The following is a 15741-nucleotide window of genomic DNA, read 5'->3' on the forward strand; positions in this document are numbered from 1 at the left end:
CGAGGAGCGAAGCTTGTGGGTTGGCTTGTGACTCTCTGCAGGGTTCAGGGAACGAGCTGAAGGCCTATCCGGGAACGACGGCAAGAACGCATCACTAAATCACTGGTATTTCTTGAAAGGCCTACTGTGTACAGAGCACTGTACGGAGCACTCCGGAGAATATAATACGACAGGGTTGGCAGGCAAAATCCCCACACTCAAGGAACTTGGGAGAGTAATCAAGCAGAGAAGCTGTATGCCTAGTGGATAGGGCACAGACCTGGGAGGCAGAAGGACCTGGGTTCTAATCCTTGCTCCGCCACTGTGCTGCGCGATCTAGGGCAAGCCACTTCATTTTTCTGGGCCTCAGTTCCCTCATCTGGAAAATGGGGATTAAGACTGTGAGCCCCATGTGGGATAGGGATTGTGTCCAACCTGATTAGCTTGTTACTACACCAGCGTTTACTACAGTGCCTGGCACAGGGTAAGCTTTTAGGAAATATCATAGGGGAAAAAAGAAATCCATCAATTTATATTAATGTCTGTCTCCCCTCTAACCATAAACTCGTTGAAGGCAGGAAACGTCTACCAACTCTGTCATACTGTACTCTCTGATGCATTTAGTACAGTGCTCTTCAAACAGGAAGTGCTAAATAAATACGATCGATTGATAGCTCAGTTCAAAAGAGTCAATAGACACAGTCTCTGCCCTGGAGGAGCTTGGTGAACACAGAGTTGGTAAACACAATGCCTGTCCTCAAGGAGCTTGGGAGAGTCCAATACACCAGAGTTGGTAGACAGGGTACCTGCCTTCAAAGGGCTTGGGAGAGGCCAATGATCATAATAATAGTGATAATAATAATTGTGGTATTTGTTAATTGCTTCCTATGTGCCAAGCACTGTACAGGGGTGGATACAATAGAGCAGGGTTGGTAGTAGGCTGGTGGACTGCCCTCCCAGAGCTTAGAGTGTAGGGGAGGGTAGGGCAGGGTCTCTGCCCGCTGCCCCTTTTCCGTCGTTGCAGTGGAGGCCTGTTCCCCCTCTGGGTAGCCTTGAGCCCCCCACCCACCGCCCCGCCATCGACCCAGCTCTGTCTGGAGCCCAGGCAGGCCTCCAAAGGGGTCAGTCCCAGCCAGGGCAGGAGGGGGGGGGGCTCCTGTCCTGTCCCCTGCCCTGTCCCCTGTCCTGTCCCCTGCCCTGTCCCCTGGGATGGGAGGCGGGCAGCTCCCCAACTGCTGACCCAAGTCAGGGGATCACTGCGTGGTATTTATGGGGTGGGGGCCAACCCGGGGGAGGGACCTGGGGAGGGGAGGGTCCCGGGGGGTGGGGGTCAGTCTGGGGTCGGAGGGTTCCGGGGTGGGGGGACACAGATGCAGACAGACAGACAGGCCGCCCCGCCCCCTCCGGGCCGGTCGGAAATCCCCCTGGCCCGGCCCCTGCCCCCGGGGGAAGCCCCCTCCCCCGGCAAGAACCCAAACAAAACCCCAAAATCCCCCCGCGGCTCGGTTTGGGAAAGTGCGGGGGGAAGAAAGGGGGAAGGAGGGGTAGGAGGGGAAGGGCGGTCCTGCCCACGGCCGGACTCAGGCCCCGGCGAGGACCAAATTACCTGGCGTCGCCCTGCATGTCCACCGGCCGCTCACTCCCCCTCTGCGACACGCTCCGCCAAAGAACCCCCGACCCCTGACCCCCGACGGCCGGGCCTGGGCCTGGGCCGGGGAGGAGGAGGAGGAGGCTACTACGCTTTCCTTTGTCCACCCTGTCAGCCAGCACACCGCCCTCCCAGCCGCCTGCCCGGCCTCTCCGAGCCCGTTTGCATCCACTTTCGATTTGCCAAAACTACAGCGGCCGCCGCCACCTCCTCCTTCCTCCTGCTTCCTTCTCTTCCTTCCTCCTCCCTCCTATAACAACCCCAATAATCAGGGTTATTTCCTCCTTCAGGCCAATTTCTTGAGCGTTCACCGTGTGCCCAGCACTGCACTGAGTGTTTGGGAGACGACAAGAGAACAAAAACGGCCCCATGGCCTGCCCGCAACGACCTCACACTTTACAGCGGCGGCGGGGGGAGACACACGCATCAGTACAAATAAATAAAATGACAGATATATACATACATGCATATATATATATATATACATATATATGTATATACAGATACAAATTATATTGGTAGATAGATAGAAGTGCGGTAGGGCTGGGGGCCGGGGGGAAGAGCAGAGGGAATAAGTGAGGGTGACCCTAAAGAGAGGGGGAGTTGAGGAAACGTGGGACTTAACCTCCTAAGCGCTTCCTATGTGCCACCATACACTGCACCTGAGAGGCTTTTTTCTATGTGCCGGACACTCAATCCGAGAGGAATTTTTCTCTGTGCCACACACTGGATAATAATAGTGTTGGTATTTGTTAAGCACTTACTATGTGCAGAGCACTGTTCTAAGCGCTGGGGGAGACACAGCGTAATCAGGTTGTCCCACGTGAGGCTCACAGTCTTCACCCCCATTTTGCAGATGAGGTAACTGAGGCACAGAGAAGTTAAGTGACTTGCCCACCAGTCACACAGCTGACATGTGTCAGAGTCGGGATTCTAACCCAAGACCTCCGACTGCCAAGCCCGAGCTCTTTCCACTGAGCCCGCTGGCTGTTTTCTATCTGCTGGACACTCAATCTGAGAGGAATTTTTCTGTGTGCCACACACTGGATCTGAGAGGCCTTTTTCTATGTGCCAGACACTGGATCTGAGAGACCTTTTTCTAGGTGCCACACATTGGATCTGAGAGACCTTTTCCTCTGGGCCAGACACTGGATCTGAGGCCTTTTTCTCTGTACCAGACCCTGGACCTGAGAGACCTTTTTCTATGTGCCGGACCCTGGATCTGAGCAACCTTTTTCTATGTGCCGGACACTGGATCTGAGAGACCTTTTTCCTCTGTGCCAGAGGCCTTTTTCTCTGTGCCACACACTGGATCTGAGAGGCCTTTTTCTCTGTGCCACACACTGGATCTGAGAGACCTTCTTTTCTGTGCCAGACACTGGATCTGAGGCCGCTATCTTTGTCTTTTTCTTTTTTCCTTTTTGTGGTGTTGGTTAAGAGCTTGCTACATACCAGGCCCAGTACTAAAATGCCCACCCTCCTCAAATCCGACAGTGACTCTCCCCACTCCCTGCTTCAAAGCACGTAGACCTTTGCCATCAGTCAATTACATTTGAGCGCTTACTATGTGCCAAGCAGTGTACTAAGCACTTGAGAGAGTATAATAGAATTGGTAGGCACATTCTCTGCCAACAACAAGCTTACGGTCTAGAGGGGGAGGCAGACATTTATAGAAATAAATTATGGATATGGACATAAGTGCTGTGGGGCTGAGGAAGGAGAGAATAAAGGGTGCAAATGGGAGTGCGAGGGCAAGGCAAGGAGACAGTGGGAGAAGAGGAAAGGAGGGTTCAGTCGGGGAAGTCCTCGGGGAGGAGATGGGCCTTCGATGAGGCTTTGAAGTTGGGGGAGAGCGGTTGTCTGTGGGGTATGAAGAGGGAGGGCATTTCGGGCCAGAGGCAGGACGTGGGTGAGGTGTCAGCGGTGAGGTAGGGGAGATCAAGAGACTTTGAGTAGGTCTGCAGTTGGCTCACTGTGTACTCTGCACACAGTAAGTGCTCAAAAATACCATTAACCGATAATGACAATAATAGCCGTTGATAGTAACAACCAGAGTTCTAAAGAAGTCTTCGGGAAGATTAGAGCCCAGTACCCATTCAGTCCTTTGCAAAACACTATCCGGTAATATGCCCACCTGCAGCTGCGACAAAACCTAACTTTGCCGTGCGTCAGTTCCTTCATCTGTAAAAACGGGATTAAGACCGTGAGCCCGGTATGGGATACGGACTGTGTCCAACCTGATTAGCTTGTATCTACCCCGGCGCTCATTACAGCGCCTGGCGCATTGTAAACCTTTGACAAATACCATAAAAATAAAGCAAAGGGGGAAGGGTTTGAGAAGTTGCCTGGTGGAAAGTGCACAGGCCTGGGCGTCAGAAGGACCTAGGTTCTAGTCCCGGCTCCTCCTTGTGTCTGCTGAGTGACCTTGGGCAAGTCGCTTCACGTCTCTGTGCCTCAGTTCCCTCATCTGTAGAATGGGGATTAAAGCTGTGAGCCCATGTGGGATGGGGGCTGTGTCCAACCTGGTTAGCTTGGATCTACCCCAGTGCTTAGTACATAGGAAGTGCTTAGCAAATGCCATTTTAAAAAAAGAAAAAACAAACCAAGGGGCCAGGGCAGTGGGCCAGCAAGGGTGGATTTCTCCACTGGGGGTGATCCGAGGCTGGGTGGACTGGGGACCCTGTACGCCCGCCCCAAAGGCCCAAATCCAGCTACCACACTTGACCCTTCCTCCCCGGCCCCAGTGACAGATTTGGAGGAAAAATATGGATGTGCATGGGCAAGAGTGGCCCCCACACACACATAGACACTTGCCACTTGTCTGTCGATTAGACTGTAAGCCCGTCAAACGGCAGGGACTGTCTCTATCTGTTGCCGACTTGTTCATCCCAAGCGCTTAGAACAGTGCTCTGCACATAGTAAGCGCTCAATAAATACTATTGAATGAATGAATGCTGTGTGACCTTGCGCAAGTCACTTCACTTCTCTTTGCCTTGGTTACCTCATCTGCACAATGTGATTTGACACGTGGGATAGTGCTAATGACTATATAAGTACATATTTGTAATTATAACTCTATTTTTATTAGATGTATATATATCTATAATTATTTTTATTTGTAATGATGCTACTGATGCCTGTTGACTTGTTTCGATGTCCGTCTCTCCCCTTCTAGACTGTGAGCCTCTTGTGGGCAGAAATGCTCTCTGTTGCTGAACTGTACTCCCCAAGGGCTTAAGTACAGTGCCCTGCACACAGTAAGTGCTCAGTAAATACAACTGAATGAATAGGCCCATAGTAAGTGCTTAACAAATTCCATAATTGTTATATAGTTGCATTCTCACCTATTCGGCCTCCAACCCCTTTCCTTCACAGCCCCACCCTCCCTCTCTCTTACACACACACACACACACCAGAGGCACCCACACAGCCACGCACACGGGCCTATTCTGCCTCCCAACCCTTTCCATCCCCACCCCCACCCTCCCACACTTTCTCATACACACACCCCCACAAGTGTACACTCATCTACTATTCCTCCCTGACCCCCAACCCATGTACACACGTGCACACTTGCCTACTCCTCCTCCCACGCCTTCTCTCCCCAACCCCCTTTCTCTCTCACACACACACATAGTAATAATAATGATGATGATGGCATTTGTTAAGCGCTTACTCTGTGCCAAACACTCTTCTAAGCCCTGGGGTAGATACAAGGTAATCAGGCTGTCCTGTGTGGGGCTCACAGTCTTCATCCCCATTTGACAGATGAGGGAACTGAGGCCCAGAGAAGTGAAGTGACTTGCCCAGGGTCACCCAGCCGGGATGAGAACCCACGACCTCTGGCTCCCAAGCCGGGGCTCTTTCCACCAAGTCACGGTGCTTCTCTAGGTATACACGCACATACATACATGCACACACGTGCAAACTCCCCTACTCCTCCCCCCTTCTTCCCTTCCCACCTCCCTTTCTGTCTGTCTGTCTTTCTCACACACTCACTCACAGACAAGTGCCCTCGCCTACTCCTCCTCCCACCCCTTTCCTCCCCACCCCCCTCTTACACACATGTACATACATGCACACTCACCTGCTCCACCTCCTGCCCCTTCCCTTCCCCCTTCCACCTCCACGCCGCCCCACACACACTAAAAAGGGCTCAAGACAAAGGGCCCAGGTTAGCAGCGCCGGGCCTGGGGGAAGAACATGGGAGGACCAAGGAAAGAAAAGGAGGAGCACTCACTCCACACCCCGCACCCCGCACCCCACACCCCCGGTGCTTACAGTCTCCATCCTGGGAGGCCGAAAGCCACCCTTTCCTCTCCATCCCAACTGCTAACTCGTTAATCCAATCACTCACCCTATCCCGCCGGGATGACTGCATCAGCCTCCTCGGTGACCTCCCAGTCTCCCGTCTCTCCCCACTCCGCTCCATACTTCACTCCGCTGCCCGCATCATCTTTCTAAAGAAACGTTCAGGACATGACTCCCCACTCCTCAAAAAATCCCAGTGGTTCACCATCCACCTCAGCATCAAACAAAAACTCCTCACCATTGGCTTTACAGAAGCAGGGTGGTTCAGTGGAAAGAGCCTGGGCTTAAGAGTCAGAAGTCGTGGGTTCTAATCCCGGCTCCGCCACTTGTCTGCTGGGTGACCTTGGACAAGTCACTTAACTTCTCTGGGCCTCAGGTACCTCATCTGCAAAAATGGGGATTAAAAAATGTGAGCCCCATGTGTGACAATCTGATTATCCTGTAATAATAATAATAATAATAATGTTGGTATTTGTTAAGCGATTACTATGTGCAGAGCACTGTTCTAAGCGCTGGGGGAGACACGGGGGAATCAGGTTGTCCCACATGGGGCTCACAGTCTTAATCCCCATTTTATAGATGGGGTAACTGAGGCCCAGAGAAGTTAAGTGACTTGCCCACAGTCACACAGCTGACAAGTGGCAGAGCTGGGATTCGAACTCATGACCTCTGACTCCAAAGCCCATGCTCTTTCCACTGAGCCACGCTCCTGTATCTACCCCAGTGCTTAGAACAGTGCTCTGCTCATAGTAAGCACTTAACAAATACCATAATTATTATTATTATTTAAAGGAGTCCATCACCTTGCCCCCTCCTACCTCATCTCACCAGTCTCCTTCTACAACCCAGCCAGCACATGAGAAGTGGCATGGCAGAGTGGATAGATCCCGGTCCTGGGAGCCAGAAGGTCATGGGTTCTAATCCCGGATCCACCACTTGTCTGCTCTGTGGCCTTGGGCAAGTCACTTCACTTCTCTGTGCCTCAGTTCCCTCATCTGTAAAATGGGGATTGAGATTGTGACTCCACGTGGGACAACCTGATGACCTTGTACCTACCCCAGCAATTAGAACAGTGCTCTGCTCATAGTAAGCGCTTAACAAATACTATAATAATTATTATTATTATTTCGCTCCTCTCATGCTAACCTTCTCACTATGCCTCATTCTTGCCTGTCTTGCCGCCAACCTCTGGCCCACATCCTGCCTCTGGCCTGGAACGCCCTTCTTGTCAAATCCCACAGATCTTCAAGACTCTCCCCTCCTTCAAAGCCTTACCGAAGGCCCATCTCCTCCAAGAGGCCTTCCCTGACTAAGCCCCCCTTTCCTCTTCTCCGGCTCCCTTCTGCGTCGCCCTGACTTGCTCCCCTTGCTCTTCCCCCCACCCAGCTCCACACCACTGAAGTCCAGATCTGTCATTTATTTATTTGTGTGATGTCTGCCTCCCGACTCTAGACTGTAAACTTGTTGTGGGCAGGGAATGTATCTGTTTATTGTTGTATTGTACTTTCCCAAGCACTTAGTACAGTGCTCTGCACACAGTAAGTGCTCAATAAATACGACCGAATGCTTGAATGAATAAAGGGAAAACAAAGATGTCTGCTGGGCCACTGCTCCACTGAGTCAGGGCTCAACCCTTCCACGTCTGCACTCGTCACCACCTCCCACCCATCCACACACTCACCCCTCACCTCTTCTTTTTAATTATAATAATAATAACGATAATGGTGGTATTTGTGCCAAGCACTGTTCTAAGCGCTGGGGGAGATATAAGGTAATCATGTTGTCCCACTTGGGGCTCACAGTTTTTAATCAGTGTGGAAGCAGGGTGGCTTAGTGGAAGGAGGGCAGGCTTGGGAGTCAGAGGTCATGGGTTCTCAACCTGGCTCCACCGCCCGTCTGCTGTGTGACTTTGGGCAAGTCACTTAATTTCTTGGTGCCTCAGTTCCCTCACCTGTAAAATGGGGATTAAGACTGTGAGCCCCACGTGGGACAACCTGATAACCTTGTATCTACCCCAGCACTTAGAACAGTGTTTGGCACATAGAAAGCGCTTAACAAATATCATCGTTATTATTATTAATCCCCATTTTCCAGATGAGGTAACTGAGGCACAGAGAAGTTAAATAACTTGCCCAAAGTCAAACAGCTGACAGGTGGCGGAGCCGGGATTAGAACCCACTATCTCTGACTCCTAAACCCGTGCTCTTTCCAATGAGCCACACTGCTTTTTTAAGGTATTTGTTAAGCACGTACGATGTGCCAGGCACTGTGCTAATTGCTGGGTAGATACAGGATAATCAGGTTGGACTCTCTAGACTGTAAACTTGTTATGAGCAGGGAATGTGTTGGTTCTATTATACTCTTCTAAGCACTTAGTACAGAGCCTCTGCACGCAGTAAGCACTCATTAAAGCAGCGTGGCGCAGTTGAAAGAGCCCGGGCTTTGGAGTCAGAGGTCATGGGTTCTAATCCCAGCTCTGCTGCTTGTGAGCTGTGTGACCTTGGGCAAGTCACTTAACTTCTCTGTGCCTCAGTTCCCTCCTCTGTAAAATGGAGATGAAGACTGTGAGCCCTACGTGGGACAATCTGATGACCTTGTATCTATCCCAGCGCTTAGAACAGTGGTTGGCACATAGTAAGCGCTTAACCAATACCAACATTATTATTATTCCAGTTTACAGGGGGAAACAGACATTAAAAGAAACAGCAGAGAGGAGAAAGAGTAGAGTATAGGGACATGGATATCGCAGGGCAAATTTACTCCTCTGGCAGTCTGCATCACACAAAATCAGAAGGACCATTTGTCTGTTTAATTCGAGGCAATTCAGTTATTCATGATGATGATGGTATTTGTTAAGCGCTTATTATGTGCCAAGCACTGTTCTTAGCGCAGGGGTAGATATGAGGTAATTAGGTTGTCCCACATGGGGCTCACAGTCTTAATCCCCATTTTACAGATGAGGTAACTGAGGAACAGAAAAGTGAAGTGACTTGTCCAAAGTCACACTGCTGGCAGAGTCAGAATTAGAACCCACACTTCTGACTACCAAGACCGGGATCTTTCCACTAAGCCACACAGCTTCTCTCAGTTTCCCATGTCATCTGCACTTAATATTCATTCAATAGTATTTATTGAGCGCTTACTATGTGCAGAGCACTGTACTAATCGCTTGGGATGAACAAGTCGGCAACAGATAGAGACGGTCCCTGCCGTTTGACGGGCTTACGGTCTAATCGGGGGAGACGGACAGACGAGGACGATGGCGATAAATAGAGTCGAGGGGAAGAACGTCTCGTAAAAACAATGGCAGCTAAATAGAATCGAGGCGATGTACAATTCATTAACAAAATAAATAGGGTAATGGAAATATATACAGTTGAGCGGACGAGTACAGTGCCGTGGGGATGGGAAGGGAGAGGTGGAGGAGCAGAAGGAAAAGGGGAAAAAGAGGGTTTAGCTGTTGAGAGGTAAAGGGGGGTGGCAGAGGGAGTAGAGGGAGAAGAGGAGCTCAGTGTGGGAAGGCCTCTTGGAGGAGGTGAGTTTCAAGTAGGGTTTTGAAGAGGGGAAGCGAATCAGTTTGGCGGAGGTGAAGAGGGAGGGCGTTCCGGGACCGCGGGAGGATGCGGCCCGGGGGTCGACGGCGGGATAGGCGAGACCGAGGGACGGTGAGGAGGTGGGCGGCGGAGGAGCGGAGCGTGCGGGGTGGGTGAGAGAAAGAGAGAAGAGAGGAGAGGTAGGAAGGGGCGAGGTGACGGAGAGCCTCGAAGCCTAGAGTGAGGAGTTTTTGTTTGGAGCGGAGGTAGATTGGCAACCACTGGAGGTGTTTAAGAAGGGGAGTGACAGGCCCAGATCGTTTCTGCGGGAAGATGAGCCGGACGGCGGAGTGAAGAATAGACCGGAGCGGGGCGAGAGAGGAGGAAGGGAGGTCAGAGAGAAGGCCGACACAGTAGACTAGCCGGGATATAACGAGAGCCCGTAGCAGTAAGGTAGCCGTTTGGGTGGAGAGGAAAGGGCGGATCTCGGCGATATCGTAAAGGTGAAACCGGCAGGTCTTGGTAATGGAGAGGATGCGTGGGGTGAACGAGAGAGACAAGTCAAGGATGACACCGAGATCGTGGGCCCAAGAGACGGGAAGGACGGTCGTGCCATCCACAGTGATAGGGAAGTCTGGGAGAGGACCGGGTTTGGGAGGGAAGATGAGGAGCTCAGTCTTGCTCATGTTGAGTTTTAGGTGGCGGGCCGACATCCAGGTGGAGACGTCCCGGAGGCAGGAGGAGATGCGAGCCTGAAGGGAGGGGGAGAGGACAGGGGCGGAGATGTAGATGTAATACAGTGCTTGGCACATTGTAAGCACTTAACAAATACCATTATTATTTAACCCTAAGGCCCTTTATGTCTGATATTATTTTAGTCAGTCAGTCATACTTACTGAGAGCTTTCTTACTTAATCTCTTGGAAGAGTACAATAGCACAATATAGCAGACACATTCCCTGCCCACAACGAGCGTTAAGCATCCAGCTCCTCTCCACTTCAGTACCCACTGCTGAATCTTTCATTCATTCAATCAGTCGTATTTATTGAGTGCTTACCGTGTGCAGAGCACTGTGCTAAGCTCTTGGGAGAGTACAATATAACAATAAACAGACCCATTCCCTGACCACAGCGAGCTTCCAGTCCAGAGGAGGAGACTGACATTAATATAAACAAATAAAATGCAGGTATAGACATAAGTGCTGTGTGGCTGGAAGAGGAGGTGAATGAAGGGAGCAAGTCAGGGCGACGCAGAAGGGAGCGGGAGAAGAAGAAAGGAGGGCTTAGTCAGGGAAGGCTTCTTGGAGGAGATGGACCTTCAACAAGGTTTTGAAGGTGGGGAGTGTCATTTTCTGTTGGTTATGAGGAGGGAAGACGTTCCAGGCCAGAAGCAGGATGTGGGTGAGAGGTTGGAGGCGAGATAGGTGAGATCCAGGTACAGTGAGGTTGGGATTAGGGGAGCAAAGTGTGTGGGCCGGGTTGGAGTAGGAGAGCGATGAGGTGAGGTAGGAGGGGGGCGAGGGGATTGAGGGCTTTAAAGCCAACGGTGAGGAGTTTCTGTCTCATGCAGAGGTGGATGGACAACTACTGGAGTTCCTTGAAGAGTGGAGAAACACGGCCTGAAGTTTCTGTAGAGAAATGATCCGGGCAGCGAAGTGGATTCTGGATTGGGATGGGGAGAACGAGGAGGCTGGGAAATCCGCAAGGAGGCTGCTGCAGTAATCCAGGCAGGACAGGTTAAACGCTTAGATTAGCGTGGGAGCAGTTTGGATGGAGAGGGAAGGGCGAATTTTACCAATGTCGTGAAGGTTAGACAGGATTTAGTGACGGATTGAATAAGTGAATTGAAAGAGACAGAGATGAGTGAAGGATAACGCCACAGTTAAGGGCTTGTGAGACAGGAAGGACGGTGGTGACGGATAAGAAAGTTAGGGGGAGGACAGGGTTTGGGTGTGAAGATAAGGAGTTCTGTTTTAGGTATGCTAAGTTTGAGGTGACGGGAGGACATCCAAATAGAGATGTCTCGAAGGCAGGAGATGTGAGACTGCAGAGAGGGAGAGAGATCAGGGCTAGAGATGGAAATTTGGGAATCGTCCGCATAGAGCTGGTAGTCGAAGCGAATGAGTTCTCCAAGGGAGTGGGTGTAGATAGAGAACAGAATGGGACACAGAACTGAACCTTGAGGGACTCTCGGAGGGTGGGAGACAGAGGAGAAGCCCTCGAAAGAGACTGCGAATGAGTCTCAGTTCTCTCATCTGTAAAATGGGGATTAAAGCTGTGAGATCCCTAGGTGGGACATGGACTGTATCAGGCAGGCAGTTGATTGTATTTATTGATAATAATAATAATGTGGGTATTTGTTAAGCACTTAGTATATGCCCAGCACTGTTCTAAGCGCTGGGGTAGATACAAGGTAATCAGGTGGTCCCAAGTAGGGCTCACAGTTTAATAATAATATTGGTATTTGTTAAGCGCTTACTATGGGCAGAGCACTGTTCTAAGCGCTGGGGTAGATACAGGGTAATCAGGTTGTCTCACGTGAGGCTCACAGTCTTAATCCCCATTCTACAGATGAGGTAACTGAAGCACAGAGAAGTCAAGTGACTTGCCCACAGTCACACAGCTGACAAGTGGCAGAGCGGGGATTCGAACCCATGACCTCTGACTCCCAAGCCTGGGCTCTTTCGGATCACCGTTGTTGGTTAGGGATTGTCTCTCTCTGTTGCTGAATTGTTCTTTCCAAGCGCTTAGTACAGTGCTCTGCACACAATAAGCGCTCAATAAATACAATTGAATGAATGAATGAATCACATCCACCTGCTCTATTGTACTGTCCTTTCCCAAGTGCTTAGTATATGCTCTGCACTCAGTAAGAGCCTAATGCAAACCACAAAACAGCATGGAGTAGTGAGTAGAGCCCAGGCCCGGGAGTCAGAAGGTCATGGGTTCTAATTCCGGCTCCAGCACTTGACTGCTGTGTGACCTTGGGCAGGCTACTTCACTCAGCGCTTAGTACAGTGCCTGGCACATAGTAAGTGCTTAACAAATACCAACAATATCAATATTCTCTGGGCTTCAATTACCACATCTGCCAAATGGGGATTAAGACCTTGAGCCCCAGGTGGGACAGCAGGGATTGTCTTTATCTGTTGCCGAATTGTCCATTCCAAGCGCTTAGTTACAGTGCTCTGCACATAGGAAGCACTCAGTAATTACTATTGAATGAATGAATGAGTGAATGTGTCCAACTCGATTTGCTTGTAGTCACGCCGGTGCTTAATACAGTCCCTGGCACGTAGTAAGGGTTTAACAAACACCACAGTTATCTTCGAGACCCTAAGATCGATGTGGGCAGGGAATGTGTCTGTTTATTCTGTCTGTTTATGACCTTTCCCAAGCGCTTAGTACAGTGCTCTGCACACAGTAAGCACTCAACAAATACAATTGAACGATTGATTGATTGATGCAGTATGAAGCTCTTTCTGTTCATTGTATTGAGTAAAAATTGACCTGGCTAATCATCTTAAATACACCATTCACTACCTCTTACATTACCCACATGAGCCCTCTCTCCAGAATTAGAAAACATAATTTGCTTGTTCCCAAACTAGTTTTCAAATTTAGAAAAATGGCAATCCTTCTCTGAGGATGACACATTTTCTAAATTGCAAAATTCCACCATTGTCTGGAGCGGCAGCCACAGTCAAAATATATTTTACCACGGGAAAAATATCAATTTCCTTAACTGCTGAAATACCATTAGCAACTCAGCTAATGAAACTGAGTCAATACGAAACTGCCAACGTCAACATGAAATTAATTGCAGAGAATCATCCCAATACAGTCATCTAGACTGTTAGCTCGTTACAGGCGGGGACCGTGTTTTTTAATTTTGTTGTATTGTACTCCCCCAAGTCCCAAGTACAGTGTTCGGCACCCAGAAAGTGCTCGATAAATACCATCGATTGATTGATTACCCCACTACAGTTTGGAAGTGAAGCTTTGCCGTTGGCTTGAAAATTCGGCACAGTATTTCCCTGAATTCTATAATTTATCGTATTTCACACACAAATAGGATAAAATAGAATTATAAAATTTATAGAATTATATTAGAATTATATAGAATTATATTAGAATTGAGAAGCAGCGTGGCTCAGTGGAAAGAGCCCTGGCTTGGGAGTCAGAGGTCATGGGTTCGAATCCAAGCTCTGCCACTTGTCAGCTGTGTGACCGTAGGCAAGTCACTTCACTTCTCTGTGCCTCAGTGACCTCATCTGTAAAATGGGGATTAACTGTGAGCCTCATGTGGGACAACCCAATTACCCTGTATCTACCCCAGCGCTTAGAACTGTGCTCTGCACATAGTAAGCGCTTAACAAATACCAACATTATTATTAGAATTATAGAATTATACAATTCATTTTTGACATCTTACGAAGCTAGAGAAAAAGCAATGGTACTTTTCAATGAACCAAATTTTAAATGGTTTCCCTTCCAGAAACATTTGTGCAATGTGGTTTGATCTTATATTCAGCTCACGCATCTTTAGCACAGTCTGAATAAAATGAGCAGATAATTGCCCGCACATGCTCAGAATATTAATATTAACGTTAAATGGAATAAATAAGGAGTAATATACTGCCACCCTATTTCATTTTAACTTTCAGCCTTTGCAAAGAAAATGTAATCGTCCTTAAAAGGAATGCTTTTTTATAAGCAATATGGCTTAATATTTGGGCTATTTTAAAAGTCACGTGGAACGTGAAGCCTTTCTAAAGAAATCCTGGAAACATATTTCTTTCAATCAGGGTCAGGTGAGGTAATCTCAAGTGACAGTACAATCATAATTGTAGTATTTGTTAAGCGTTTACTAAGTTCTGGGGTAGATAGAAGATAATTGGGTCAGACAAGGTCCCTGACCCGCAAGGGACTCCCGATCTAATAATAATAATAATGATAACGGTGATAGTATTTGTTAAGCTCTTACTATGTGCCAAGCACTATTCTAAGCGCTGGGGTAGATACAAGGTAATCAGTTCATCCCACATGGGGCTCGCGGCCTTCATCCCCATTTTACAGATGAGGGAACTGAGGCCCAGAAAAGTGAATTGGCTGGCCCAAGGTCACCCAGCAGACAAATGGCGGAGCCAGAATTAGAACCCACGTCCTCTGACTCCTAAGCCCGGGTTCTTGCCACTACGCCACGCTGCTTGAATCTCCACTTTACGGATGAGGAACCTGGAACAGGTAGAAGTTAAATGACTTGGGCGGGCGAGTGGGGGAGCCGGGACTAGAAGCCAGGCCTCCTGAATCATTTTTCTACAGAATCGTTCAGGCCATGTTTCCCCAGTTCTCAAGAACCTCCCGGGGTTGTTCACCCATCAAACAGAAACTCCTCACCACTGGCTTTAAAGCATTCAACCACCTGACCCCCTCCTACCTTATTCACTGCTCTCCTATTACACCCGGCCCGCACATTTCGCTCGACTAATACCAACCTTCTCGCTCTACCTCCATCTCATCTATTTCACCTCCGACCTCTCACCTCCGACCCGCCTCTGGCCTGGAACGCCTTCCCTCTTCATATCCGACAGACAATGACTCTCCCCACCTTCAAAGCTTTACTGAAGGCCCATCTCCTCCAAGAGGCCTTCTCTGATTAAGCCCTCATTTCCTCTTCTCCTTCTCCCTTCTGCGTCGCCCCTGCACTTAGATTTCACCCTTTAATTAATTAATTGTGGTATTTATCCCCCTTTATCCCCCCCTCCCTCAGTCCCACAGCACTTATATACAAATCCATCATTTATTTATTTCTATCAATGTGCGTCTGCCTCTCGGCTCTAAGCTTGTTGCGGGCAAAGAATCTTTCTTCCACCTCTGTTATGTTGTACTCTCCCAAGCACTTAACACAGCTCTTCACCCAGCAAGAACTCAATTGATACGACTGACTGAAGCAGCAAGGGGTAGTAGATAGAGCATGGGCCTCGGAATCAGAAGGTCATGAGTTCTAATTCTGCTCCCGCTACTTGTCTGTTGACTGACCTTGGACAAGTCACTTCACTTCTCTAGGCCTCAGTGATCTCATCTGGCAAATGGGGATGAAGACTGTGAACTCCACATGGGACAGGGACTGTGTCCAACCTGATTAGCTGGTATCTACCCCAGTGCTCAGAACAGTGCCTGGCATATGGACTGTGAGCCCGTCACTGGGCAGGGATTGTCTCTAACTGTTGCCAAATTGTCCATTCCAAGTGCTTAGTACAGTGCTCTG

General features: G+C 49.3%; 1 protein-coding gene across 4 annotated transcripts in view; it reads right to left on the reverse strand.

Annotated features, from left to right (window-relative positions):
- CFLAR (CASP8 and FADD like apoptosis regulator) overlaps window positions 1–1986 on the reverse strand; it is a 53970-nt gene extending 51984 nt beyond the window's left edge. For 2 of the 4 annotated variants that reach the window (XM_029068273.2, XM_039912750.1), the window contains exon 1: window positions 1586–1986. The gene's annotated coding sequence lies outside the window, so the exon portion shown is untranslated. The remainder of the gene's footprint in view (window positions 1–1585) is intronic. The other 2 variants (XM_029068272.2, XM_029068270.2) reach the window with 1 other exon arrangement.
- Window positions 1987–15741: the final 13755 nt, after the last annotated feature.

Source organism: Ornithorhynchus anatinus, chromosome 7, assembly GCF_004115215.2.
Source record: "Ornithorhynchus anatinus isolate Pmale09 chromosome 7, mOrnAna1.pri.v4, whole genome shotgun sequence".
NCBI classification, from domain to species: Eukaryota; Metazoa; Chordata; class Mammalia; order Monotremata; family Ornithorhynchidae; genus Ornithorhynchus; species Ornithorhynchus anatinus.